This window comes from Phacochoerus africanus, chromosome 3, assembly GCF_016906955.1.
Source record: "Phacochoerus africanus isolate WHEZ1 chromosome 3, ROS_Pafr_v1, whole genome shotgun sequence".
Classification (NCBI taxonomy): Eukaryota; Metazoa; Chordata; class Mammalia; order Artiodactyla; family Suidae; genus Phacochoerus; species Phacochoerus africanus.
In genome coordinates, this window is record NC_062546.1 from 198959997 (window position 1) to 198987352 (window position 27356).

The following is a 27356-nucleotide window of genomic DNA, read 5'->3' on the forward strand; positions in this document are numbered from 1 at the left end:
CAGAAGCGGCCCAAGAAATGGCAAAAAACAAAAAACAAATAACAAAAAACAAAAAAAAAAGAAGAAGAGGGAGCCTGGGCAGGTGGGAAATAGGTTTGGGAGGGGAGGCAAACCCTGTAAAGTACATACCTTTTAATATTCTTTTATTATTATTATTATTTTGGTCTTTTCATCTTTTCGAGGGCCGTACCCATGGCATATGGAGGTTCCCAGGCTAGGGGTCTTACGGAGCTGTAGACGCCGGCCTACGCCAGAGCCACAGCAACACCAGATCCGAGCCACATCTGCGACCTACACCACAGCTCACGGCCATGCCAGATCCTTAACCCACTGAGCAAGGCCAGGGATCGAACCCACAACCTCATGGTTCCTAGTCGGATTCATTTCCGCTGAGCCACAATGGGAACTCCCATATTCTTTGATGTTTAAGGGTGATGTGAACGTATTAACCTATTCAAAAATTAAATCCATAATCTTTTGAGAAAAAAAATGAGTAGAACAGAATCTTAAATACAGAAATGAATCACTTTTAAAAACTGAAGGAGACAGGGAAGTTATGGGATCTGACCGAGAAGCCATCAAGAGCCCCAGGGTAGTGAGTTGGAACAGAAGAAAACTGGTAGCCATGATGGGGAAAACTGTGTTATGTTTGTACCTTCAAAACTGAGATTTCCCCCAAATCAGAAACAGAATAAGAATGAACTGTTAAATGGGATATTTTATTTCCCTCATCAAAACATCATCAGATGAATTTAACAAAACATTTTCATCAGCAGCAGGTGGGTCTTCATATACTATAGCATATCAATGGGTTAGTGACAAAATTAAACAGGAATCTCCAAGAAAGCTCTTTGAAAATAAGACTAGGAGGGAAATTCATCATAATAAAGAATACTGTGCACACCTCAAATGCAGTGATGCCGAAAAGTCAGCGAAGGAGTCTGCTCTCATTGTTCCTGTTTATTGAGGGCTTAGCCAAAGTAATGAGACATAAAACAAACATCAGAAAAGTAGATGATGTTTATTGAAAGTGATGCATATGCCTAGAAAGCCTAAAGAACCACCTGAAGCTATTGGAATTACAAAGAATTTAGCCCAAGGCCAGAATAGGGTAGATTTATCACTTGTCAACAATAGTAAGGAAGTAGAAACAAAACCAGAAAATGTAGGATAACTATAAATAAATCAACAAACGAATAAATAAAACATATATAAATGAAAAACCTGAGAGCTGGAAGGAGACTTGGATCTTTAGAGAAGCATAGATTTCTCTTGGATGGGAGAGTGGAAAATTAAGTGTATGGCAATTCTCACCAAATTAATAGGCAGTTTTAGTGCCATTCCAACTGAAACATTCCAATTAAAAAAAACCTCATTGGAATGTTTTCATAAAATGATGATGAAGTTCATAGGCAAGAGAGATATGCAAGATTAGCTCAAACTTTTTAAGAAATCTAGGTAATGAAGAGAGTCTGCTTCTCCTCAATATCATAAAAAGCTACAATAATAAAAGGAATGTGGTGCCGGCCAAAGTAGCCAGTCAGTGAAACAGAATGGCCAGCCCAGAAATGAACACTTGTCCGTAAAAATGTTATTATCTGAAAGAGGCATTGTAAACACACAAAAAATGGAAAGATTACAAAACAAGTCAAAAAGTCACAAGAAAAATATAGGCCAATATCTCATTAATTTAGATGAAAAAGACCTCCATACAAAACTAGCAAACTAGGAGTTCCCTTTGTGACTCAGTGGCTAACGAACCCAGCTAGGATCCATGAGGATTTCGGGTTCGGTCCCTGGCCTGGGTTAAGGATCCAGCATTGCCGTGAGCTGTGGTGTAGGTTGCAGACAGGGCTCAGATCTGGCATTGCTGTAGCTGTGGTGTAGGCCGGCAGCTGTAGCTCCAATTCAACCCCTAGCCTGGGAACTTCCATGTGTCGTGGGTGCAGTCCTAAAAAGCAAAAACCAAAACAACACAAAACAACAACAAACCCCACCCCTAGCAAACTAATACATAAAAAAGATCATACACTGTCACCAAGTAGAATTTATCCTAGAAACTCATAGTTGGTTGAACACACACACAAAAATCAATTAAGTGTGACTGGGTCACTTTGCTGTCCAGTGGAAAATTGAGAGAACACTGTAAACCAACTCTAATGGAAAAAATAGAAACCATTTTTTAAAAGTAAATTAATATAATGCATCATACCTATGAAATAAAGGACAAAACTCCCTGTCAGTCTCCATAGACATTTGTCATCAGTTAGCACTTGAAATCCAGTACTCCTTCATGAGAAAATACTCAATAAACCAGATAAAAAAGAAAACTTTTTCAGCCTGATAAGGGGCATCTACAACCCCCACCCCCCGCCACAGCTAATAGCATATTTAATTTATGAAAAATTAGATGTTTTCTTATAAACCAGGAAGATGGTGGGAATGCCCACTCTCACTACTACTATTCAACAAAAACGGAGATTCTAGCCAGGGAAATTAGTCAGGAAAAATAAATAAAAGATATCCAGATTGGAAAGGAAGGAGTAAAACTCTATTTGCGGATGACGTGCTCTTGTGTTTAGAATTCCCTAAAAAAAGAACTGTTGGAAATAAACAAGTTCAGCTTGCTTCATGATACATGATACAAAATACACAATACACGATCCAAAAAGGAATCGTATTTTTATACAGTAGGAATAAACACACCAGAGGTGAAGTTAAGAATTCCATTTATAAGATCACCGAAAATATTTAGGAATATAAATTTAACAAAAAAGCACCCGATGCATACTCTGAACACTACAAAGTATTGAAAGAAATGAAGGAAGTCCTAAATACACGGAAAAGTGTCCTATTGTCATGGGTCAGAAGGATGACTAAGACGGTTTTCCTCTCCAAATTGATCTACCTGTTCAACGCAATCCACGTGGAAGCCCCAGCAGGATTCTTTGTAGAAACCAATAAATTGATCATAAAATTCATATGGAAACTCAAGGATCCATACCAAAGCTATCTTGAAAAAGAATAAAGTTGGACTCACATTTCCCGAGTTTCAAAACTTACTACAAAGCAGCCGTAATCAAGACAATGTGGTACTGATACAAGAATAAATGTATAGATCAATAGAATGGCATTGAGAATCCATCCATCCATCCACAGTCAGCTGATTTTTGACAAGGATGCCGAGACCATCCAATGGAAAAGAATAGTCTTTTCAACAGATGGTGCTGGGACCACTGAGTATCCGCATGCAAAGGAATGCCTTTGGATCTCTACCTTATGCCATACACAAAAAATCCAATCACAATGGATCAAAGGCCTAAATGTAGGAGCTAAAACTATAAAAATTATCAGCAGAAAGCACAGGTGTAAATCTTTTTGACATTGGATTAGGCAATTGTTTCTTAGATAGGACACCCAGAGCACAAGCAACAACAAGAAAAAGTAAGTTGGATATTATCCAAATTAAAAATTTTGTGCTTCAAAGAACACCATCAAGAACAGGAAGAAAACAACTCAAAATGGGAGAAAAAAACTGCAAATCATATCTGATGACGGTCTCATGTCTAGACTATATAAAGCACGCATACAACTCAAAAATAAAACAAAAATAACGCAAAGTATCACAAAGGATCTGGAGAGTCAGTTCTCCAGAGAAGTTGCCCCAACGGCCAATAAGCACATGAAAACGTGTTTACCATTGTTAGTCATCTGGGAAATGCACATCAAAACCATGAGGCGCTACTAGTTCGTATTCACGAGGTCAGTTATAACCAAAAAACAGCTAATAAGCATTGCTGTGGAGAAAGTGGAACCTCTGCCCTGAGCCCTGTGGGGTATGACACGGCGCAGGCATTTTGGAAAAGAGTCTTAAATGTACAATTACCGCATGACTTAGCAGTTGCATCCCTAAGTATATTTTCAAGAGAGATGCAAACACGTGTCCACACAAAAAGTTGGCTGCGAATGTTCACGGCAGCATTATTCATAACAGGCAAAAAGCGGTTAACAACCCAAATGTCTAGCAACTGATGAATGGACAAAGTGTGCTCTTTCTAGCCAATGGGAGAATCCAGCTATAAAAAGAAAGTGTTGAGGCGTTCCTGTCATTGTGGCACAGCAGAAACAAATCCGACTAGGAACCATGAGGTTGTGGCTTTGATCCCTGGCCTTGCTCAGTGGGTTAAGGATCTGGCATTGCTGTGGCTGTGGTGTAGGCCAGTGGCAACAGCACTGATTAGACCCCTAGTCTGGGAACCTCCATATGTCATGGGTGCGGCCCTAAAAAAAAAAAAAGACAAAAAAAATAGTATTGACGTGTGTTACAACGTGAATGAACTTTGAAAGCATTTTGCCAAGTGAAAGAAGCCAGTCATATAGGATTACGTGTTGTCTGATTTCCCTTGAATAAACCATCCAGAATAGGCAGATCCATAGAGAAAGTATATTGGTGGTTGCCAAGGGCTGGGAGGGTTGTGGGTTGTGGCTTTTGGGGAGTGAGTGGCTGCCAGCAGCGATGGGATTTCTGTGGGGAAGATACTGAAAACGTTCTAAACATGATTGCGGTGAAGGTTACACAACTCCGTGAACACCCCCAAAACCACTGAACTGTATGCTCTAACTGGGTGATGTGTGTGGCCTGCGAGCTGTACGTCAGTAAGATTGTGTTTTATGAAAGGAGCATGTCAGTTTGGAATATTGACTAGCTGTTTGGGAAGAGTGGCAGCTGAGATCTCAAAATAAACTTCCGAAATAAACTCCCAGGGAACGAAAGCGTTGAATATCTCTTCCTAAAACTACGGAATATTTAAAAAATTGCTTAGGATGGCTTATTACTTTTTTCCTCCCATTATACAACGTGTTTGGAGAATGTTCTAGTTCAAGGACTAAGTATATATACATCGCCTTAGAACAGTTGCATAAACTTTTACTAAATGTCCTTTATATTTACATCTTTTTATCATTAAGTGTGTTTCAACCATCTCCTTTAAGGTGTGTTTTTAATTTTTTCTTAGAGTTGATTTACCAGGCTCTGTAGATGTCTGCTGTACAGCAAAGTGACCCAGCCATTCATACACATGTATATAAATATTCTTTTTCTGATATTATTTTCTATCACGTTCTATCATAAGCGATTGGATATAGCTCCCTGTGTTATACAGCAGGTTAATGTGTAAGTTTTTCTTTTTTTTTGTAAAAAAGAGGCAGTCAGTCAAGGTACTGGGAGAAAAAGGAGGCTGGAAAAAGAGAAACACACGGCCTGGACTGGCTCACGGTATTTTAGGGACCATCCCTCCACCTCTGCCAGGGTCCAAAAGTGGACCATTTCGAGAGGGAGCCCACGGTCCCCAGGTCTCGCTGTGAAACACCGGGGACAGCTGTATAGGTGTCGGGGGCCTGGGTTGAGTGGAGCCAACATGGGTCCTCAGCCCTGACCAGCTCTCTCGGGTCGCAGGAGCCGGGCGTGTGACTTCCCCTGGGGACCTCCCATCCCTTGACTTTGATGTTGGGAAGGGTTGGGGTTGGGGTTGGGGTTGAGTGTCACCTAAGAGCCGGGACCAACACGAGGATGGGCCATGCCAGCGGTCAGTGTGTGTGAGCTGTCTTCTTTATGCCTCGTGATGCAAATGAGTACGGAGATGCGGTTTCCCTTTGCAACCATAATGCATATTCATACCTATAGCTCACGTAGCCAACACAGCATACATTTAAAAAAGGACAAAAGAAAGAAAAATAAAAGGATGGGGCCAGAAAACTTAATGCGGGATAAGGTTAAAAAATCCCTGGGACATAGACTCTTGTGATGAATGGGCGGGCCCACCTTGTCCCTCCGCTGCCGAACAGCCAACATGGAAAGGGGAAAACGTGTCTGTGACTCATTCTGCTACATTCAGGGATAAAAATCGGCCAATTGCGCAGGAGGAACTGTTAGTACTAAGGGATTTCTCTAAGGGCCTTTGTAGAGGAGGGTGATGCAGGGCCGTGATTTTCAGACGTTGAAGAGCCTACTAAGTGTATGGAGATTTTCGAGGCATTTGGGGCAGAGACATGGACTTTGCATCTTCCCCTTGGCGGAGCGTTTGATGGACGTTTGATGGGATGGTCTTGGGTGGAGCTCCTGAGGAAGCACGTAGCAACGGCTTGTCTGGTTGCCTATTTTTTGTGGTGTTTTGTTTTGTTTGCTTTTGTTTTTCCTTTTAGGGCTGCATCTGCGGCATATGAAAGTTCCCCCACTAGGGGTCAAATGGGGGGCTGCAGCCTATGCCGCAGCCACCCCAGATCCGAGCCACTTTCTCGACCTATGCCACGGCTGGATCATTAACCCACTGATCGAGGTCAGGGAGGGAACCCGTATCCTCATGGACATGGTGTGGGGTTCTTCACCTGCTGAGCCACACCGGGAACTCATGGTGGCCTGTTAGCCTCCCGCGTAGAATAAACTAGGATTTGGAGCGTGGACAGACTTAAGGAAAACCAGGGGACGGCATATCCTTCCAGGAGGCCCAAGCTTACCCTCACAAAAGGCCATGTTTAGCATCTCCTCTCGCATCCAGGCAGATAGGCCACAGAGCCACACAGCTGCCTTCCGTGGTGCCAAGGTCCTAAGACGTCTTGCCTGGAAAATTCCTTGGCAGGTGAGGCAAGATTCTTCGTTTGGCCTCCAACCCGCCCCCCAGCCCAGAGTTGAATATCCACAGAATGTCTTTCCTTGTGCAGAGCTGTTTCCTGGTGTCTCCTCCAAGACAAACTCTTTGTGAGGCTAACTGAATGAGGCAGCTTGTTCCCTGGAGAAAGATTACCTATAAACCAGGGCGGGGGGGGGGGGAACAGAGCAGCAGCATCGACCGAGGATGGCAATGCTGGTTTTAGACGTGTCGATCTACAGCTCCCGTCTGGTTTTAACCAGCCAGCTTGTCCTGTTGTCTGTTGAGGCCACTTGAATTCATAAAGCCTTATTGGCCAAAGATAAAAGAAGGCCCAGCTTTTTACTCTCTGGAGCCAGGAGAAGACCTCCCCCCAGCTCCGCCAGGTCATCCTGAAGTGATTTCAACCAATTCTTAGCCTATACAGTGAAGAAGGAGGTGATGCTTGTGTTTCACCCTGTCATGTAGTTTTTAAAAAATTTTTTTGGGAAACCTGTGTGTAGAGGACTACAGAAAGTGCCCATAGTCTAAGTGTAGACGCTAAGTGTTTACACGCGGTGTAGCCACACCCAGACCCAGGAGAACCTCCCCACGGCTTCTGAAAACCTCTGTCCTCCTCTCCACCCAGCCCCAGGAGGTGGCCACGGAGACAAAACCTCCAGAGGGAAATGCCCTGAGCTGTAGAGGTGGCGTCCTTGCTTTCCAGGGAGGCCGGGCCCTTGTTTTGTTTTAGGCACTCTCTCTCTCTTTTGTTTTTGTTTTTGTATTTTTAGGGCCACATCCGTGGCATATGGAAGTTCCCAGGCTAGGGGTCGAATCAGAGCTACAGCTGCCGGCCGACACCACAGTCACAGCCACACAGAATCTCAGCCACGTCTGTGACCCATACCACAGCTCACAGCAACGCTGGATCCTTAACCCTTGAGCAAAGGCCAGGGATCAAACCTGTAACCTCATGGTTCCTAGTTGGATTCATTTTCGCTGTGCCACGTCGGGAACTCCTGGGCACTTTCTCTTTAACTCATTTGATCCTCACACAACCCTGGGGAGGGGGTACTCTTATTAGTCACATGTTCAAGGTGAGGAATCCGAAACTCAGTAACTTGCCCAGGACCACACAGCTGGCAGGTGGCAGAGGTAGGATTTGAACTCGGGTCTTGCAGGTCTCAGAGCCTGGCCGCACTGCCGGGAGGAGAGGAATGGGCACAGGGGAGGCTGGAGAGGCTACGTTGGGAGGTGGAGCTCGTGCCCAGGAAGCAAGGAAGCGAGCAAAGACCCGGGACAGAGCACACAGCAGGGACAGAGCCAAGAGCCAGGACAGAGCAGCCCTGTCCCCTCTGGGGGCCGGGGCCATCAGGCTCCCTGGGGACTCACAACCTGGGGCTGCACTCTGTTCAGCACCTCCCCCCCACGCTGCTTGGAGCCTTCATGGGGAGCCCTGGGCAGTCTGGGCGCAGAGGCTCAAGCCAGGTGCAGGGTACCCCCCAAAGCAGCCGTGGCCCATGGTTACCAATTAGCAAGCTTCTCGGTGAATGTGGGGGAGCCCCCCACTCACTCACTTCTTATGCACCCCAGCTCTCATTGGGTGGCCTCCTCCCTTCCCCTGATGTCCAAGGCTGAAGCTGCAGGTCCCCTACCCCAAGGTGGAGGGGGCAGCCTCTGGGGGGTGGGTCTCCCTGGGCCCTTGACACACCCTCACCACTCGGCTCCCCGTCTGGAGGGTGATGGCACAGGCCAGGCTCACACGGAGTTGAAGTGGCCAGCCGTGTCCTTGGTGGGTTCCGTCCACTCACTGGCCGAGCCCACCTGTGTCCACCCTGTGCTGGACCCTGGGTCATGGCCGTCCCCTTGCTCAGGGCCCCAGTGAGCTGGAGGAGGGAATGTCCACACCCCGTCATCTCCGACGTGAGCACGTCTCTCTTCTGGCTTCTCTTTCCTTCTGGAAATGTCACCCACTGGTGCAGTGATGGGGCAAGGGTTTGGTGGGCTTGCCATGCCCAGGATCACATCAGCACCGAAACGACAGCCCCTTTCCTAGGTGTTCCTTTTCACTCTTGGCCACCACGTGAATGGCCCACTTGTTTAAACTGGTTTTCTATTTTGGCATAAAAAGACTCCACGGGGAGTTCCCGTCGTGGCGCAGTGGTTAATGAATCCGACTAGGAACCATGAGGTTGCGGGTTCGGTCCCTGCCCTTGCTCAGTGGGTTAACAATCTGGCGTTGCCGTGAGCTGTGGTGTAGGTTGCAGATGTGGCTCGGATCCCGCGTTGCTGTGGCTCTGGCGTAGGCCGGTGGCTACAGCTCCGATTCGACCCCTAGCCTGGGAACCTCCATATGCCGCGGGAGCGGCCCAAGAAATAGCAACAACAACAACAACAAAAAAGACAAAAGACAAAAAAAAAAAAGACTCCACGATTGTAAAATGTATGTGATATTTGATATAAAAAACAGGTATAGGAGTTCCCATTGTGGCGCAGCGGTTAACGAATCCGACTAGGAACCATGAGGTTGCGGGTTTGATCCCTGCCCTTGCTCAGTGGGTTAAGGATCCGGCGTTGCCATGAGCTGTGGTGTAGGTCGCAGACGCGGCTCGGATCCCGCGTTGCTGTGGCTCTGGCGTAGGCTGGTGGCTACAGCTCCGATTCAACCCCTAGCTTGGGAACCTCCATATGCCGTGGAAGCAGCCCTAGAAAAGGTAAAAAGACAAAAAACAAAACAGAACAGGTATAGAGTTTGAAATAAACAGATCTAGGGACTATGCAGGCCTTGGCTCTGTCCCAGTGAGCAGAATCTATGCCTTGTCTCCGGGGACTGTCTGGCGGCAGCTCCCGAGAGTCCTGTCCCCTCTGGGCGCCGCAGGGAGGGCAGCCACTCTCAGCTGAGTGGGGGAGGCGGGGGCTCAACCTACTTTCTCAAAGTGAGGCCACAGCGAGCTGCTGCAGTGTTTTCCTTGTTGTCGCTAAGACTTCGTTTACCTGCTTCATGGACACTGACCTTCTGTCCCACGCCCCCGCCCCCAGACGGGCGGGCGAGCACGGGCGGGCGAGCAACGGGCGGGAGGGAGCCGGGGACAAGGGCCACTCCTTCTGGGCAAGCCACCGCCCTTGGCAAGCTCCCGCCCGCCTGCGGACCAAGGTCTGCAGACCAGCCAGAGGGAGGCCGGCCAGGACAGCCCAGCCCATCACAGTGCAAGACAGACGCTGCCCCAAAGCGGGCAGTGCCATCCATGCAGCCAGACGTGCAGGAAGCTGAGCTCTCCACACTGGGTCCTTGTCGAGCCTGGCACTGGGCCTGCCCTGAACTCTGTCGAGCCGATTCTAGAGGATTTATAAAAAGGCCTGCTAAAAATGACAAGACCAATGCCGGCGCCTTAGTCAGCCAGGGCTGCCTTAACAAAACCCCATAGATGGGGGCTTGACAGCAGATTCATTTTCTCCCCGTTCTGGAGGCTGAAAGTCCAAGATCAAGTGTGACTGGTTCTGGGGGGGCCCCTCCCTGGCCTGTGGACGGCCACCTTCCTGAGGTGTCCTCATGTGGCCTTTCCTGGGTTGTGGATGAGGACAGAGTGACAGAGAGAGAGTGAAGGAGGAAGGGGGAGAGAGACAGAGAGACAGACACAGAGAGACAGAGGGACAGAGAGAGAGATGGAGGGACAGACACAGAGAGACAGAGGGACAGAGAGACAGAGAGGGAGAGAGGGAGGGAGGGAGAGACAGAGAGAGAGAGGGAGAAAGACAGAGAGAGAGGGAGAGAGACAGAGGAAGAGGGAGAGGGAGAGAGAGGGAGAGAGATGGAGAGAGACACACACAGAGAGAGGGAGAGAGTCACAGAGAGAAAGAGAGGGAGAGAGACAGAGAGAGGGAGAGAGAGGGGGAAAGACAGAGGGAGGGAGAGAGACGGGGGGGGGGGGGAGAGACAGAGGGAGAGAGACAGAGAGAGAGGGAGAGAGATGGAGAGAGACACACACAGAGAGAGGGAGAGAGTCACAGAGAGAAAGAGAGGGAGAGAGACAGAGAGAGGGAGAGAGAGGGGGAAAGACAGAGGGAGGGAGAGAGACGGGGGGGGGGGGGGGGAGAGACAGAGGGAGGGAGAGAGACAGAGAGGGAGGGAGCGAGAAGGCTCCCTATTTCCCATTCCTGGTTAGTCAGGCTGGGATGTTGCTTTTATTCTTCAATTCCTTGTATTTCTCCAAATAAAATCTCTTAAAATTTTTCTCCTATCATAGCTTGCAGGGGTTCTCGTGCATGAATTCCTCGTAGGGTAAAGCTGGGCTTCCTTAGGTGTGTAGATCTGGGCTTGGATGGCAGTTTAGGACCCAAGGGTGAAGTGGGCACCTGTGCCCTTGGTGGGTTCCGTCCCCTCCCTCGCTGAGCCTGGCTGTGTCCCCCCTGTGCTCAGTCTGGTCCCGAAACAAATGTGGTCTCCTCTGGGACGTGGGTCCCAGAGGGCCAGCAGGCCGGAATTTCCTGACCCCTCCCCTGGCTTCTCTCTCTCTCTGGACCGTCTGTGCAATGCTGGAAGCATTCTCAGTGCCTGGCTTGTGACCCTGTCGTCTCCTCGCAGCCCTGTCCTTATGAGGGAGGTGACGTCGGCCCTGGAGAGGGCTTACTCGGGAGGTTAGGGAAACGGAGGCTCGGGGAGGCCTGGGCTCTTGAGACCAGGACCCGCAGAGGGTGCATGGGCCTTGCTGGTGGGCAGAGCGGGAGCAGGAACAGCTGGAGGGAGGAAGGAGACAGAGCTGGGGGGCAGTGGGGCAGAGCATGGGGACTCTGCTTTGGTTTGGGTGAGCGAACAATTCCAGGGGGAGAGAGCTTTTTAAAACAAACCACAGAGGCCGAGCCACTGGTTGAGGGCCTGTGATTGCTTCTACTTCCCTCTCATCTGAAATCCACATGGGCTTTGACTGAACCTGGACAGCTCCCTCTGCTCCTTCTAGCCCCACGCGATCTGAACCTGTGGCTGATTTTAGGAGGAACCTCCGTCCAACAGGCAAAAACTTAACAGGTATTTTAGAGGAAACGCGATCAGCACGTCAAACCTGCGATGCCCTAGGTATGCCTGCTTACGATGAATGTTGAGTAGAGAATTTAAGTTCGAGCCCACCCGTAGACAATGCGAATGGCACAGGTGGTCCACGGAGCTGTTAAGAACTGTAACTGGGGAAAGGAAATGACATTCCAGAAACGCCGAATTGAAGGGACTGGGATGAACCAGGGACCACGTGCTTCGCTTCTCCTTGAAGGAGGAGGCTTGCTTTCCGCTCTCCAGGTCAGCGGGTCCCAAAACAGGGTCCACTGCGAGCAGCAGCAGTGGCAGCATCTGGGGACTTTTCAGAAATGTAGATTCTTGGAGTTCCCGTCGTGGCTCAGTGGTTAACAAATCTGACTAGGAACCATGAGGTTGTGGGTTCGATCCCTGGCCTTGCTCAGTGGGTTAAGGATCCGGCGTTGCTGTGAGCTGTGGTGTAGGCCGGCGGCTACAGCTCCGATTTGACCCCTAGCCTGGGAACCTCCATATGCTGCAGGAACAGCTCAAGAAATGGCAAAAAGACAAAAATGTAGATTCTTGGCCCCACCCCAGACGTGCCAGAAGCCCTGGGTGATGGGAGCAGTGGGGGAGGGGAGGTCCCCTTAACAAGCCCCCCAGGGGCTCTGATGAAGCTCCGCTCTGCCGCGGCCTTCTGTAAGTCTGGAGCTGAGTGCAGGAGTGTGTGTCTGCCAGGGTCCAAAGCTCTCCTCCACCCATGACTCTCTGCCACCCCGTTCCTCTGGCACTTACTTGCCATGTTCATGCATCCATGTACTTCAATCACAAATTACCCAAAGCTTTCTGGGCTCCAGCATGGCACACCCAGTGGATACAGGAGGATCTGGTGGGTTTTGGGGGCCTCCCGAGGACCCAGCTGGGGGCAGCCCACCCTCCCCCTCAACCCCCTGCCCCGACGACGGTGGCACTTATACTCTGTCCCCATAGGCTTGATCCCTGCATGTTTCTTTCTTTTTTTCTTTTTTCCTTTTTTAAGGCCACTCCTGTGGCATATGGAGGTTCCCAGGCTAGGGGTCTAATCGGAACTGTAGCTACTGGCCTACACCACAGCCACAACAACACCAGATCTAAGCCGCGTCTGCGACCTACACCACAGCTCACGGCAGTGCTGGATCCTTAACCCACTGAGCAAGGGCAGGGACCGAACCCGCAACCTCATGATTCCTAGTCGGATTCATTAACCACTGAGCCACGACGGGAACTCCGATCCCTGCATGTTTCTTTTTTTAATTTAATTTTATTGGCGTATGGTTGACTTCCAATGCAGCAGTTTCGGGGGCACAGTAAAGTGACAAACTATTGAGTAGATTTCCCTGTGCTGTGCAGTAGCTTCTCCCGTTCATCATCTGCTTTATACAGTCACGTGATTAGGTCATTCCCACCCTCCCAATACCTCCCTCCCACAGCAGTGTCACCTCTAGTAACCACAGATTGGTTTTGAAATCTGTGAGTTTGTTTCTGCTTTATATGGAAGTTCTTTCTGATCCTGCCGCCATGCTCTCTCTCCTCCTGCTTCTCCTTTCATATCCCAGTGAGGCTCTGGCCACAGCTTTCAGCTTAAACTGACCCTGGGGCTCCTGCCAGCAGCCCTGCCTGGCCCCAGCCTTGCCAGCCCACCTGGTCCTCCAACCTCTAAGTCTCATCCTTGGAGAGCTCGGCTCCACCTGTGCCCCAGGGGCCTGAGAAGCCTGTCCACACACAGCCCACTCCCACGGAAGTACAGAGAGACTTCTGTGCCTCCACTGACCCCTCCTCTAAGCAGCAGGTGCTTACCGAGCACTCACACCACGCGCCTGGCCCCAGGGGTGTGGGGATGCAGGGCTCAGCCCAGGGCATGGATGATTGGCTTCCATTGGTACAGTGAGTATGTGCCAAGTTGAGGTCTCCCTGGGCTGCAGTGGTCCAGCCCCACGTCAAGCCCCAGCTGTGGGTTCTCTGACCATCACCCCCCCACCAAACACACACACACCCAGAACCTGACACACACATGTGCTCAAATAGCTTTTACCTAATGTCCGAGGTAGTGCCCCAGGTTTGAGGCTCCAACTTGGCCATTGTTCTATTCCCCACCCCCCAGCCCGCCCAAGTCTCCTTATGTTCCAATAAACCCAGGTCTTGGTGTGTGTTGGCATTTTCTGACCTCACCTAGGCGAGGGCAGACAGATGTCACACAGATGTCACAGTCCATTCATGGACACTGTGCAAGACCAGCCAGAGAGCTGACTTGATTTCTCCAGCTGTGCTGCCTTGCTCTCTGCAGCAAAGGCGTCTGCCTTCTCGGTACCTCCCACCTCCCCCCTCCCTCTCCGCCATTTCTAGAACGTGGACCACTAAGCCAGCCAGCCCTCGGAGTGCCAGAGCCTTGCACTCAACCTCTTCATCCTCTCCCAAGGTTGTAGGGTAAACCCTGTCAGCTTGGCTTGATGCTTCAAGCTTCCCCTCCCTCATTCCCACGCCGCTTCCTGAAGCAGTTGGTTCTGGGGCTCAGAGTGTCGTGGGGTTACTTGCAGGGATGCCTGGGCTTGCAGGACGGCTCCTCAGACATCCCCACATGGGGAGTGGAGGAAGGGGGCAGTACCCATGAGGCCGTCCCTACACACTGTAGGCGTAGCCCTGAGCACCAGCAGGGAGCAGGCACATTGTCAGGCATTTCTGTGCAGGCTCTTAGCCAGAAGGAAGACTTCTCTGAACCCCTGGACTATTCCTCTAGGTTGGAATAACCATGTGCTTGCACCACACCCCCTTCTCTGAAAGAACTCAACCCTAGAGGTGTCACAGAACCACCTCTTTAGGCATTGGACTGCTTGAGATTGGGCAGAAACATGTGCTGGGCATGTTCAAATGGGCTGGGGATGGCAAAGTCTCAGACATAAACACTGGACTTGCCAAAGGGTTTCAACAAAACAGCAGATAATCCTGATCCAGCATTTGTCAGCCAAAGTTAAAAAATATAGATCTATGTAAACACGAACATTATCTGAATTTCACTGCAAGTAATCTGTATTACACATTATATTTTAATTTTGATCGCATGGCTTTAGCAATGAAAAAATTTCAAAAAAATATCCATTGTTTTCAAACACATCAAAGATATATTTAAGAAAACTCTATTATCTCTTAGTGGTTTGATGAAGCATGCCAACTTGCCCAACCCAGGCCAGAACATTCCTGTCCCAGTACTTGCAACCTGTGAATGTGTTACCTTATGTGGCAAAGGAGCCTTTGCAGATGTGATTAAGTTAAAATTTGAGATAAAGAGATTATTCTGTATGATAATCCCAGGTGGTCCCAATGTAACCACAAGGGTCTTTATAAAAGGAGTCAGAGATTTGAAGGTTCTATACTGCTGGCTTTGAAGATGGAGGAAGAGGCCACAAGGCAGAGAATGCGGGCTGCCTCTAAAGATGAAAAAGGCAAGGGAACATTCTCCTGGAGCCTCCAGAAGGAAAGTGGCCCAGAAAGATTCATTTTGGGTTTCTGTCTTCCAGTTCTATAAGATGATACATTTATGTTGTTTTAAGTGAAAAATTGTGTGGTCATTTGTTACAGTAGCAGAAGAAAGCTAATATACTCTTGTTACAGAAGGAACCCTAAATCTGTGAGGTTCATCCTCTATTGATTTCCTCCCATTTCTTTCACACCAGCATCTACTAAACTAGTTTAAAAAAAAATTGGGAGCACTGGAACATTGCATTCAATGGTGAAAAGCTGAATGCGTTTCTTCTAAGATCAGGAACAAGACAAGGACGCCCACTCTCACCATTTTACTCAATGTAGTATTGAAACAGCATGTAAAACGTTGACTAGCCTAAACTGGCTTTGCTCCTTTAAAACAAATTGCATAACCCCTGGAGTTATTTTAGAGATAGCACTATGCCTGTGCAGGATGGAACCCATGTCTCCAGGATGACCCCAGAACCAAGAAGCTTTGGCCTGCAGAAAACAAGAATAGAAATATTGCCACCAGGGACCTTTATGAAATGAGAAGCTCTTGAGTGAGGAACACTTGATTTCCAGCAGCATGAGTAGTTAATATGGACTGATTCGAGACTAACCAATTAGCTTCCAAGTTTGAATTTCCCCTAACTTCTTAGGGTTCACCCCAAGCCCTGGATTGAGTAGAGAGATTTGAGACTTGTCCCCTGTCTCTTTGTAGGGACACCTCACAATAAAGCTCTTTTCTCAAAAGCTGGTGCCATACTATTGGCTTCTGTGTGCATGGGGCAGTGAGCCCTTGCTTGACTAAAGTATTGCAAGTCCTAGCCACAGCAGTCACACAAGAAAAAGAAATAAAAGTAATCCAAATTAGAAAGGAAGAAGTAAAACTATCACTGTTTGCAGATGACACACTATGCATAGAAAATCCTAAAGACACCAACAAAACAAGCAAACAAACAAAGAAAAAAAAAAACCCTGCTAGAACTCATCAATGAATTCAGGTAAGTTGCAGGATGCAAAATTAATATACAGAAATCTCTTGCATTTATAGATACAGAAAACTATCCAAAAGAGAAATTAAGAAAACAATCCCATTTATAATTGCATCAAAATAATATAGTACCTAGGAATAAATTTAACTAAGGAGGTAAAAGAACTTTACTTGGAAAACAATAAGACGTTGGTGCAGGAAATTGAAAATGACATAAACAGATGGAATATATACCATGTTCATGGACCGGAAGAATTAATATTGTTAAAATGCCCATACTACTCAAGGCAGTCTACAGACTCATGCAATCCCTATCAAAATGCCAATGACATTTTCACAGAACTAGAAAAAATATTTGTATAATTTTCATGGAAACAAAAAAAAAAAAGACCCTGAATAGCCAAAAAACCTTAAGAAGGAAGAACAAAGTTGGAGGGATCACACTCCCTGATTTCAAACTATACTACAAAGTTACTGTAACAAAAACAATATTGTGCTGGCACAAATCAGCCACATAGATCAAAAGAACAGAATAGAAAGCCCATAAACGAACCCACATTTGTATGGACAATTAGTCTACAGCAAAGGAGGCAAGAATATATAATGGGGAAAAGACAGCCTCTTCAGTAAATGGTTTTTGGAAAACTGAACAGCTCACGCAAAAGAATCACACTGGACTGCTGTTTTACACCATGCACAAAAGTAAATTTGTTAAATTATTAAAGGATTAAAGGCTTAAATGTAAGATCTTAAACCATATAACATCTAGAAGAAATCATCAGTAAGCTCTTTGATATCAGTCTTAGTAATATTTTCTGGATATGTCCCCTCAGGCAAGGGAAACAAAAGAAAAAAATAAACAAATGGGGCTATGCTAAACTAAAAAGTTTTGTGCAGCAAAGGAAACTATCAACAAAACAAAAAAAGCCATCTACTGAATGGGAGAAGATATTTGCAATCTATAGATCCTATAAGGGGCTAATATCTAAAATATACAAAGAACCCATACAACGCAACATCAAAAAAGCAATCTGAGTAAAAAAATGGGCAGAGGATCTGAACAGATGTTTTTTTCCAAAAAAGGCATAGATGGCCAGCAGACATATGAAAAGATGCTCAGCATCACTAACAGGGGATTAGCATCACTAATCAGGGGAAAGCAAATCAAAACCTCAATGAAATACCACCTGTCAGAATGGCTATTTTCAAAAAGACAACAAATAACGAGTGATAACAAGGATATCGAGAAAAGGGAACCCTCATTGCACTGCTGGTGGGGTTTTAAATTCGTGAAGCCACTGTGGAAGATGGGTAGTTCCTCGAAAAATTAAAAATAGAACTACTGTATGATCCTGGGTATTTATTTGAAGAAAATGAAAACACTAACTCTAATATGTACTACGCACCCCTTTATTCAATGCAGCATTATTAACAATAGCCAAGATATGAAATTTAAGTGCCTATCAACAGATGAATGGATAAAGAATATTTTGTGTATATTTGTGCGTATACAATGGAATATTACTCAGCCATAAAAAAGAATGAAATCTTGCCATTGGTGACAGCACAGATGGACGTGGAGGGTATTAGTATGTCAAATGAAATAAGTCAAATAGAGAAAGACCAAAACCGTATGATTTCACTTATATGTGGAATCTATGAAACAAACAAATGAGCAAACACAACTAAACAGAAACAGAGTCATAGATACAGAGAACAAACAGATGGTTGTCGGAGAGGAGGAGGGTGGGAGAAGGAAAGAAATAGGTGGAGGAGATTAAGAGGTACAAACTACCCGCTGCAAGATAAAGGAGTATGAAATGTATGAAATTCTCAATACGGGGACTATAGTCAGGAACTATATAATACCTTTATATGGTGACATATCGTTAACTAGATTTACCATGGCATTCATGTCGAAATGTATAGAAATATCAAATTATGTTGTAAAGCAGGAACTAACCTAGTGTTGTAGGTCAATTACACTTCAAAAACAAACTCAGAAGAGAGATCAGATTTGTGGTTACCAGAAGTAGGAGGAGAGGAGAAGGGGGATTAGATGAGGACAGCGCAAGGATATAAACTTCTGGGCACAAGATGTAACGCACAGCATGACAAATATAATCAACACTGCCGCGTGTTAAATATGGAGGTTGTTAAAAGGGTAAATCCCAAGAGGTCTCCTCCCAAGGAAAACTAATTTTTTATTCTATTTCTTTAATGTGGTATCTCTATGAGATGATGATTGGTCGCTGAACTCAGTCGTTTCCTGATGGATGTCTGTCAAGTCATTACCTTACATGTGTCCAGTGCTGCGTGTCAATTACATCTCAATGAAACTGGACGACAAGAAGAATTCTGGCGCATGGGGTGTTTGCCAGGAACAATGCCTTCACTTATTGCAACCGTCACTGGAGAGAGATAACTACTGAGTCCAACGTGCTAGCCTCTCGAGGGAGACTTTGCTGGATGTGTGGTCTTCCCAGCTGACAGCAGGCAGATGTGAAAGAAGCAAGGAGTTCCCCAAGTTGGACCAGCTCAGAGAACTTGAGCAGACAGGGCGAACTCTTCAGAGGATGCCCGTTGGAGGGTTCTTGTGCACACACCCATGTTTCCTGCTCAGTTCCCTACATGAACTGATATATTCCCTCCCTGATGCGTAAAGTCAACTCCCATATTGGAAAAAAAGGGTCTGTTTTCTTTCTCAAGGCCCCTGGCAGACTAGTTGTGAGAGCCACACTCCCTACTCATTGAGTGGTTTGTCATCCATTCCTTCATTGTCTTGATGAACCTATGTGGTCATTACTGTCTTGTCCCATGCCCTTCATTTTCACTGTAGAGAAAGTGGAGGTTCAGAGAGGTTGACTGACTCAGTCAAGGTCACACAGCCAGCAAGTGGTGGAGACAGCCTGGTTCTGGCAAAGCGTTAAGAGCATGGTTTGTAATCTATTTCTCACCGCCTTTAGTTTAGGATAGTCTTACTTAAAGCAAACAGTCCTTCCCAAGAAAACAGCCTTATCAGATTATAGAGAGTTCAAAGAGAGACAAAAAGCAGACAGAGATCCAGCCTGGGGCCCAGTGTTTACAAGAAGGCCACCTTGACCCCTGAAGCCTGTGGCCACGGTTTAATGATGCCAAGCATCACCCGTGCTACTTTACTTTGGCTGTTTCTGTGATATTTTGCCAATGCATGCGCAAATCAGCTCTAATCATGTTTTTCCAAGCCTAGCTTCGGTGGATCTGTTTATCTTTGATTGAGCATCCAGATGGCCTCACTTTGACCCCAAGCTGGAATCTCCCTGTCTCACCCTTGACTTGGAACCCGCATTAGTCGACTGCAAGTGACTTTGATCTTGACTCTGAATCAGCTCCAAGGAGGCCAGAAAACTGTAGAAAGTTAGTTCCAGGCAACTGCTCTGATATTTCAGGCACAAGGAAAAATTGTCCATGTGCCAGATACCTTTTTAATCCAGAAACAAAGGACCTGAAAGTCATTTTCAAGTTCAAAGCTAACTTCCTAAAAAGGAACTCAGCAGAAAAGAAGGCTTTCCTCCAGAGTATAAGAATCCATCCAGGAATGTTGTTGTGGCTCAGAAGAGGGCAAATATGTCTTTATAGATGTACTTGCTTTCAAGAACAGATTTATGTCTAGAGCGCATCATGAAAAACAAAGCCCATTATGCCAAGGTTTTATAAATTTCAAATACTTGGAAGCTTTTCGTCCCATTAGTGGGATTTAACGGGAATCTGTTTTGGCTCAGGAAGGCCAAATGAATCAGCAGTGAGTGGCAAATTGGGTTTTCTTAATCTACTTATTTGGACAACAGTAAAGGGGTTGGGGGGCAGAGGCAGCTGAGGGGCCTGGAATGAAGGTGGGGAGCTTGGGAGAGAGGCAGGGGTTCTGTCACATCACTGCTGGCCCAGGGTGCGCACGCGGCAAACTCCTTCCTGAGGAGTCGGTCCGCCAAGGCGCACACTGTTGGGGTGGATTGAAATCTGGAGAAGCAGTTGTGCAAACCAGCATGTGAGACTGAACAATGCTCCCCACATCGGCCACCCGGGACTGACCCTTGTCACTTCTGGACGGAGCCTGGGGGTCAAGGTCCTCAGGTCCAGCTTGTCTGCCTTCCTAATCCCTGCCGGTCCCTGCCTGCGGTGGCTCCCAAGCTTCTCTGAGCTCTTTAAGGCATGGTCCAAGCTGCTTGTCCTCTGGAAAGCCTATGTTTTGAAGGGTTTATTTCTGATAGGAAACATAGTCATTAAATAATAATGAATCAGTGCTCCATTTTAAACTCCTCAAAGACCTGGGTAACTGATGGGCAGAACTCCTAGCTGGGAGACACCTGTGCTGATGCTCAACCTCCCCCTGTCACCACCACCAGCCAAACGGAGGCAAAGTCAGCTAGTGCTGGGGTAAAGTGAGGGGTGGCTGCCCACAGACATGCTGGCCACACGGACCCCTTTGGTGATGTCTGGGGTCCTTTGGGACCCAGCCCGCATGGGTTAGGGCCCCTTCCCCCCAGCTTCCCTCTGCTCTAGCAAACATGTGCTGTCAGCATCCTTTACCCAGGCCTCCTGCCTCCCCAGGTCCCTGCCTCTGCTTCCTTTCCCTAGGCCCTGTGGGGCTCCTGTTTCACCTTGTTAAAACCCTGCTGTCCCCTGCCCTGGGGATGTGCTCTCTGTGGAAGAGTGCTATTTCAAGAACTTGCAACATTCAATTAGGCTAAATGTGAACAAATTAATTGCTACCTTATTGTCAAGTGGGAGCACTCACTTTGTAATATATAAAGCCGTGCCCATCAGTTCTTCTCCTCTTGTGAAATAATTGAGAAGGGATGTAAGATTGCTTAACGATGCGCAGCTCAAAGGCCACCTCCTCCATGCCGGCCTCCCTGATATCCCTCTGACAATCCCCTCCCCAACTCGCACATGTGATTTTTTTTTTTCCCCATAGCAAAGGTAAGGCCAGTGGAGATAAAAAGATTGAGAGACGGTCTGACCCAGGTTCCCAGACACCCAAGTGCTTAATCAGCCACCTGAGCCCTTCTCCCAGAGGACACATGCTAAGGAATGTTCCAGAAAATGTGGCGTCTTTCGTGGGCAAGGCTTCTGCCCAGGCACAGCATGGTCTCCCAGGGAGCTGGGCCTCCAGAACCAGTGTCCACTCAGGAAAGGAGTCAGGCTGACCGTCCTTCTTGGACACGTTCTCTTGGTCTGGGCTCCCCGAAGGCGCCTAGGGGGCATCTGAAACGGAGCAGCCCGTAGGCTCAGAGATGGTACCCTCTGCTCAGGTGGCCAAAGGGCCTCCCAGCCCCATGACCCCAAAACCATTCTTGCATTTAGGGAAGTTTCTGTGACTCCTTCATGGAGAAGAGGCCTCTAACTGGCTCTCCTCTGCCAGCCTGAGGACCGCCCTGGTCCCCTGTGTGCCCCCAGCCTCTCTTCAAAGCCTCATCCATCCCGGGCGCTCAGTGATTATGTGATGAAAAAAAGAAAGGAAGGCGTTTTGTCATTCTAGGACAGTGCTGGCGGCAACCTTTGGGCATCGGCACTGACCCCTCCTTAGGGCGGCACTGGGCTCACGGAGCTGGGGAAGGACCTGTCCTGGGAGACAGGCTGTCTGAGGTAGGACTGGTGGGCTCGCCAGCTGCTGGGGCAACTAGTGGCTCCAGCGCCCAAGGAAGAGCCAGCAGAGCTAGAAGCAGCCTCTTTCTCGGGCCTCTGGGCCGGTGTGTCCACTGGTGTGAACACCCGGGGATGCCCTCACCGAGGCCAGAGACGTCTCCCACAGGCAAGGAGAAGTTCTTAAAGCAGTGATCTTCCTTCAAATCTGTTCACCGTCACTGGCGTGACCCCCCCCTGCCTCGCCTTTGGGGAACCCCTCCAAGGGGTTTCAAGACAATTTGGATGCCAGGAAGGCGTGGCATTGAGAGTGGGGTCAGGGAAGATGTTGTCTGTTTTCATGGACCAGAAAGCTTAAGACACCCCTGGAGGTAGTGGCCTCTACTGCTGCGAGGCTAAGCAATGCCAAGGGCAGGAGTGGAATGGAAAGAGAAAAGGTGAGTGCAAAAGCAGAGAGGGAGAAGGAGAGGAGAGGACAAAGGCGCGGGGGTGTGGGGGATGTTGGGCCCTTCCCCCCACTGGTCTTACTGCGAGAACACAAGCGCTGGTCCAATCACTATGGTCAGAACTCAGCAGAACTGTCAAAACTGCAGGATCACAAGCCCAGTTCCACCGAGCTAGGGATTGGGTGAACACCCCCAATTTTAAATCACAATCAAAAAGAACAACCAACCCTCTTCATCCAAGAAAGCTCTGTCCCCAGACACTTGAGTCCCCCCAGGCTTTGGCTTGATGCCAGCCCAGGGCGCAAGTCTGGAAAGCTGGGAGGGTGGGACCCTGAGCCGCGGGGGCAGTGGCAGTGAGCTGTCACTTCACCACTGTGACTTCCATTCACCCGCGTGTGTTTTCTGCCTCTGAGAGTGGGGCCACGGGCACAGAGCAATCACAGTTTGTTAGCACTTCACAGTTTACACAGACGTTTATTTTTAAGGCTGGAGCCGAGGGCGTGTGGCTCGTGCAGTCACACAGGGCCTTGCCCTTAGAAAGGCCCCTCGCTTGGTTTAACGCTCTGCTGTTGTTATTCTTAATAATTTTGAAATTCTTAATTCTTGAAATTCCTTTTTTTTTTTTTTTCCTTTTTAGGGCTGCACCTGCTGCATAGGGAAGTTTCCAGGCTATGGGTTGAATTAGAGCTGCACCTGCCAGCCTCCATCACAGCCACAGCAATGCCAGATCTGAGCCATGTCTACGACCTACACTGCAGCTCACGGTGACTCAGAATCCTTAACCCACTGAGCGAGGCCAGAGATCGAACCCGCATCCTCATGGATACTAGTCAGTTTCCTTTTTGCTGAGCCACAACGGGAACTCCTAATTCTTGAAATTCTTCATTGTCGAACAGGGGGCCCAGCCTCGTCATGTTGCCGGGGCCCCGCAGAAGATGCAACCCATCCTGTTCATCTCACTTGCTCCTCAGCCTTCTCAGAGAGGAGCCCAGAAGGAGCATTCACCCAGTTCAGACAGGGTGCCCGAGTCTGGCAGGAGCACGGGGAAGTCACGACGCAACCCTACCTCCAGAGTGAAATATGGGCCTGTTTCCCCCTCGGGGTTCCTTCTCAGTGGAGGGCTGAGGGGCTCTCCTCGCCCTTCACGTGCCTGCCCGGCCGCCAGCCCCACCCCACCTCTTGTTTCATCGCATTTCCTTAGAAAAAATGCCCAAACTTTCTGCTCACCTGCCCTGCTGCTGAGGAGCTCCTGGGGGTGGCAGCCCCAATGGCTCTTGCTCTCCCGTCCGTCTGTGCCGTGGGGACCTCGGAGCAGGCCGGTGGGTCCGGAAGCCCTCCCTCTGTTGCAGAGATCGTGCAGCCAGAGCCTTTGTCCTCTCCTGGGAGAGGCTCCCGGGAAAGCATTCCCGACCTTCAGACCCGCCTGGCCCCGCGCTGGCCCCGTGCCCGTGACAATCACTTCCTGCCTGGGTGTTTGCCTTCCTGGGCCCCATGGGCCCGGCCAGGGTGGCGGCCACCCCCACCTGACCCAGAGGTCATCGTTGCAGGAGGAGATGGCCACACACGGGGAAGGCCGGGAGCAGCTGGTGCTGCCGCCTTGAGCAAGGTGACCCTGGTGGTCCCTCGGCCCCTGGCACCCCCACTCTCACCCCCGAGCCCTGGCCAGGCAGCCACAAAACACTCAGTCTGAGCTGTGAGAAAGGGCTCGTGGTCCCTGAGGGCTCCATTCACTTCTTGCACATGACGTCCTGCCTCGGTCCGTCACTTCCGGATAGGGGACTCTCGCTGCTCTGTTACTGTTATTATTAATTATTATTATTGCTAACAGCTTCTTTCTCTCTAATGACAGGTACTGAGCTAAGTACTTAACATAATCGCTTTAGGTAATCCTTGCACTGTCTCTACAAGCAGAGGTTTATACCCATTTTTTTTTTTTCTTTCTATGGTTGTACCTGCAGCATATGGAAGTTCCCAGGCCAGCGGTCAAATTGGAGCTGCAGCTGAGGCCTACGCCACAGCCACAGCAACGCAGGATCTGAGCTGCATCTGTGACCTATGCTGTAGCTCACAGCAACCCCAGATTCTTAACCCACTGAGTGAGGCCAGGGGTCGAAACCACATCCTCACAGAGTACGTTGGATTCTTAACGCAGTGAGCCACAATTCTTAGCCCCCTTATGCCCCTTTTAAAGATGCAAAAACAGAGCCCAGAGAAGTTGATCACCTGGCTCAAAGCCACATGGCTATAAGTTGGGGATCCGGGATTAAACCCCAACCAGTGGGTATCCCCAACCTGGGCTCTCTTAACCACTACCATTATTTGCCAAGTTTAATTGCCAGAATGTCCATTTTTATATTAAACTCAAATTAGCCATTTTATTCGCTATCCATTGCTGGCAAAATACTAACCCCAAGATGTAGTGGCCTGAAGCCACACACATCTGCCGACTCACAGTTTCTGTGGGTCAGAAATCTGGGCTGGCTTAGATGGGTTGTCTGCTCAGAGTCCCTCACAGGCTCCACTCGAGGCATCTGGGAGGATGCTCATGCCTTAGAGCTCCACTGAGGGAGGGTCTTCTTCCACGTTCACGGGCGTGCAGGCAGCACTCAGCTCCCTGTGGACTCTTGGACTGAAGGCCTCAGTCTGAGCTGACCGGAGGCCCCCACAAGGGGCAGCTGGTCACCAAGGTGTGCAGCAGAGGGTTCAGGAAGATGGAAGTCACGGTCTTTTGAAATCGACTCACAGAAGGAACGGCCCTTCACTTTCGCCACAGTCTACTCATTGGGAGGAAGTGATCAGGTACAACTTACCCTCAAAGGTGGGGGTTTACACAGAGGCAGGAATCCCAGGAGAGGGGGATTGCTACGGGCCAGCATTGAAAGCTCTCGACCAGCTCTCTGACTGCTTTCAGTTTTGCCTCTGAAAGCCAGAGAGACATGGACTTTTATCCAACCACCATCCACCCATCCATCCACTAATTCATCCACCCATCCATTCATCCATCCACCCATTCGCCCACCCATCCACCCATCCCTCCATCTATCCACACACTCATCCATCCATCCACCCACCCCTCCATCCATCCACCCACCCATCTATCCATCTATCCACCCCTCCATCCACCCATCCTTCCACTAATTCATCCATCCATCCATTCATCCATCCACCCATTCACCCATCCATCCACCCATCCCTCCATCCATCCACCCACCCACCCACCCATCCATCCATCCACCCAACCATCCATCCATCCATCTATCCACCCCTCCATCCACCCATTCATCCACTCCTCCACGCATCCATCTCTCCATCCACCCATCCCTTAATTCACTTAACAAACATCTGAGCAAGACACTATAAACCAGACCCCACATTAGGCTCAGAGGATGCCAGAATACATGCATGCACTCCCTCTTCCGCTCATTGTCCCTGACCACCAAAGGCTCCCAGTGGAGCTTTCACGTGTGTGAGGTTAGGGGGGTGTCCACTGAATATTCTCTTCTTCAGGAGGGTCAGTTCTCTTTCCTTCAACTGGCCCTCATATGCCACGCTTCTGAGAGTCCGTATCCTCCTGCTCCCTTTCCTTTCACTGTCTCGTGCATTTAGAAAACCTATTTTAAGTGCCTCCTAAGAGCACAGTGTTCTGGTGGCAGGTGCAGTGTGTGCCTGCGTGCGTGTGTGTATACTGTTAGATCTGATTTTCTTGGCTCTCTTTCCCCCTTTCTCATTTGTAGTTTTCCTGCCTCCCCTTTGGTCCTGAAGGTGGCCAGGCCCATGGGATTTTGAAGACACCCCTTTGCTGCCACAGATACACAGAGCCCAGTTCAGATGGTACCTGCAGTGAGGCAGCTGTTGGTGGAGTGCCTGGTGGAGCAAGAGTTGTGGGGCAGGAACTGGTTCAACACTTCTAAGTGAGCAGGGCCAGAGGGGTGCAAGGGAAATGTGGGCCCTGGTCTCACTTGCCTGTGAACCCCATCTCATGACCCTGCCCCCCAGGGCCCAGGGCTGGGTGAGCAAACTCTGAGAAGGGTGTCTGTCTTGAGGTGCCCAGCAGATGCCTTAGGGAGCTGGAGTTCTAAGTTTTCTATACAGGAGACCATTCATTTTGTACATTTGTTGAGCACCTAGCAGGGGTAGGTACTGTGCTGGGTGCTGGGGGTATCATTTTGAGCACTTCAAAAATGAATCCGAGTTCTTTTTTCCTCCTCCAAGGCAGCTCACTGCTTCAGAATAGGCCCCCGTCAACTCTCACCCTGTACTATTGCCACGTCATTTAATCAAGCGGGTCTCCTGGCTTCAGTCTCTCCCAATTACTTTCAGTTCTCCCCACCCCATCCCACGCAATAAGCCATGTGAATCTGCTGACACACTCCTAAACTTGTCACTTTCCTGCTCAAAAACATTTTGCATAACCTCTGTTAACAGTTTCATGAGTATCCTTCTAGAAATATTCCCTCTATACATAGTTTCTCCCTCCCTCCCTCCTTCCCTCCCTCTCTCTCTATCCCTCCCTCTCTCTCTCACACACCCACCCACCCCTATATTCATTCTTTGTTTTGCTTAGGCTGGACTTATTGTTTTGGTAGTTTTCCAATTCTGCACACCTTAAATCCCTCACTCCTTTTAATGCTTGTCTACTATTCTGCTACGGGAATATTCTGGAATGAAACTGAGTGTCGTGGACTGAATGTTTGTGTCTGCCTCCTCCCCGAATGCATATGTTGAAAAACTCTCCTCCAATGTAATGGTGCAGAAGATGGGGTCTGCATGATGAGGTCATGAGGGCTCTGCCTGTGAAGGGCCCATGTGTCTTTTTAAAAGAGACTGCAGAGAGCTCTCTTGCCACTTCCGCTGTGTGAGGGTACAGAGAGAAGACAGCCGTCTACGAACCGGGAAGAGGGTTCTCAGCAGACACCAAATCTCCCAATGCCTTGATCTTGAATTTCCCAGCCTCCGGAACAGTGAGAAATAATGTTCTATTGTATATATACCCCTCAGTCTACGGTATGTAGCAGCTCAAAAGAACTAAGACACAGAAGAATCCCTTTCAAGACCTGCGATCCCTTTGAGCAGGAGCTTTCGGGCTATTTTTCTGGGTGATAATTTTAATAATAAAGCCAATTATTTTAAAGTGGTTGTTGTGGATTTGATCATCATAAGGAAATTAT

General features: G+C 48.5%; 1 protein-coding gene across 1 annotated transcript in view; it reads right to left on the reverse strand.

Annotated features, from left to right (window-relative positions):
* The window catches only part of NGEF (neuronal guanine nucleotide exchange factor), a 120329-nt gene extending 96700 nt beyond the window's left edge, over window positions 1–23629 (reverse strand). Inside the window, exon 1 of the mRNA XM_047773785.1 lies at window positions 23416–23629. The gene's annotated coding sequence lies outside the window, so the exon portion shown is untranslated. The remainder of the gene's footprint in view (window positions 1–23415) is intronic.
* Between the last annotated feature and the right edge of the window lie 3727 nt (window positions 23630–27356).